A 2,827-nucleotide genomic window follows, 5' to 3' on the forward strand; every position below is an offset into this window, starting at 1 on the left:
ATGCTTTTTAAGAATATGAAACTGTTTGATGTTCTCTCTGATAAATGACTCTTAACCTGTGTTTTGTCATCATCAAAAAGGGGGAGAATGTTAGGATTATAGTTTTGATGATAACAAGTCAGAATATCAGGGTTAAGTATTTTGATCGATCAACTAATCGAACAATCAGTTATCGCTAAGATTTCAGATAAATGATCAAGTGTAAATCAGGTCTATAGTAGTCTTTTTGATCGAAGAACTATTCGATGAATAGTTTATCGATAAAGGGATCGATAATCGCTAGTGTAAAAATCACATAAGAGTATGAAAATTATCGATAAGCTGATCGATAATATCAGGTAAGCAATCGAGTTACTGATAAGAAACCGAGTGCATTTATCGATCAAGTTATCGATAAATCAGTCATCAATAACGACTTCGATAAAAGGTAACACTCTCTACTTGTTCTGCACATTAGTTCAGTTACAAATTTATCGATCATATTTTCGATCATTTGTTTATCGATTACGTACTCGAACTTTATGCTCTAACTCTCTGAATGCAGGAGATCAAATTCACTGATAGATCGATAATTTTATTGATCACAAAATTATCGATTACATGATCGATAATCAATGTTCTTTTTAACTCTTACTCAGTTTTGCTACAGCTAAATTATCGATAACATTATCGATAATTTTAACTTGTTTGCTTAAATAAGTTTTTCACATAACGTGTTCGATAAAGAGTCTGAGAATTGACATATTAGCATTAAGTTATGATGAACTAATTTTCGATCAAGTTATCGATCACTGGATTTTCGATAAAATGATCGATCATTCATTTCCCCGAACTTCATGTTTTCACAAAACGTGATCGATAATCATTTTCCTTACCTTACAGGATCAAACTTCTTTCTTCACTATTATCGATCACTTGTTCGAATAGTTAATGATCGATCAGCTGTTCGATCATTTCAAATAGCATGTGTCTTCCTTTGATTATTTACATAACCATGTTTTATCGATAATATTATCTATCATATATTTATCGATAAGATGTTCGATCATCAATGACTGAAGCTTCATTTTAATAACATCTAAATTATCGATAATCTGTTCGGTCAATTATGTGATCGATCACTTGTTCGATCATGCAATGATTTCCTCTTTCTATGAAAATTCTTGGAGCCGATGATCCAACACTTGATCGATAACTTTAGTGATCTATTTCGAAAAGTCTTCATTCCGTTTATCGATAACTTGATCTATCATCAAGTAATCGATCATCTTTTCGATCAAACCAAACCGGAATGACACTCTGTTCTTGTTACTGATAAATGATCTCGTCACAAATCTTGAATGATAAATTAGCCCTCCTTCTGTATTCAAGGTTAAAGCACTCACCACAAAATTCTCACTTGTTCTAAGTTTGAAATATGCAGATTAATGAAAACGAGTGCAACGGCTCTTCAATGGGATTACGTAGACTGCGACCTACAGTGTCAGAAACTCAGACGCATTAATGGCGGAGCTGTTAAAACCAGTGAAACACGCAAACGAAGTCACAACGGCTAGAAGCCTTCCGTCTAACGGCTATTTAACGATATCAACTATAAAAGGCGCGAAGAGGCATTAATGAAGGGAATTGAATACCGGAGCTACCATCTGCTATTATTGAGTTACGCATTCAATACTCTGTTTTTCACTTCACTACTGAGCATCAGTGTTTATCATTGAATTCACTCTGTAAGAGAGCCATTCACTACTTTCATTAAAAACTTGAGAGACACTCAAGAGTGTGGACTCTTGAGAGGGGTTGTATCCTTACGGGAGTAAGGGGGAGTGATTGAGCGATTCAATTACTGTACCGAGGCACCAAGAGCCCTGTCGATCTTGGAAGATAGTGAAATACTCAGAGGTGTTCTGGGGACTGGAAGTAGGTCACGTGGTTGAGACCGAACCAGTATAAATCTTGTGTCCCTTCTCTGCGGTTAAATTTCTCCTTACTCTGACTCTCTGTTTCATTCAATACTTGCACGCTTTTAATTGTTAAATTTTTGTAACTCACCCAATTCACCCCCCTCTTGGGTGAGATTGATTCTAACAGTTTAAACAATAGTCGACGGAGTATTTCTGAGATAAAAGAGCATCTTATCTGTGATGGGATAAATTTGAGGTATACAAATTGGATATGGCATGGAGAAATTAGAAAGACTACACTGTCTGCAAATGAGAAGGTTGTGAATGAAAACTTTGGTGATAGAATTTCGGATATGTTTCGTGATATAAGGTCTGAATCCTCTACACAGTTTTCTTCCACCTTTGAAACTTTGTGTAGTGATGCAGAGACACCTTTATACTCGAGGTGCAAAGATGATTACACAAGATTGACAACCGTATTGAAACTGATGAATTTGAAGGCAAGAAATGGTTGGACCGATGCTAGTTTTACGGAATTGCTTGAATTGCTGAGTGATATTCTTCCCAAAGGGAATTCACTTCCGAAACGAATGTATGAGGCAAAAAAGATTTTGTGTCCGATGGGTTTGGAATATGAGAAGATACATGCGTGTCCTAATGACTGCATATTATTCAGAAATGATTATGAAGAGTTGAATAAGTGCCCTAAATGTGGGACTTCAAGATACAAAATGAAGAAAGATGATGGTGATTATAATGAGATGACCAAAGGTTCGTGGTCAGGGGGTACACCAGTGCCTAATCCTACTGATGAGGTTCGACTCTTGGCCCAAGCTAAAGGACATTTCATTTTGTGGCCAAAGAGACTTATTACAAAGCCAATAGTGAAGAAGGCGGCAGCAAAGAAGGCCACAACGAGCGCATCA

This window comes from Neltuma alba, unplaced genomic scaffold (genome assembly GCF_004799145.2).
Source record: "Neltuma alba isolate B1F8T4 unplaced genomic scaffold, ASM479914v2 tig00010421_pilon, whole genome shotgun sequence".
In the NCBI taxonomy this organism is placed as follows: domain Eukaryota; kingdom Viridiplantae; phylum Streptophyta; class Magnoliopsida; order Fabales; family Fabaceae; genus Neltuma; species Neltuma alba.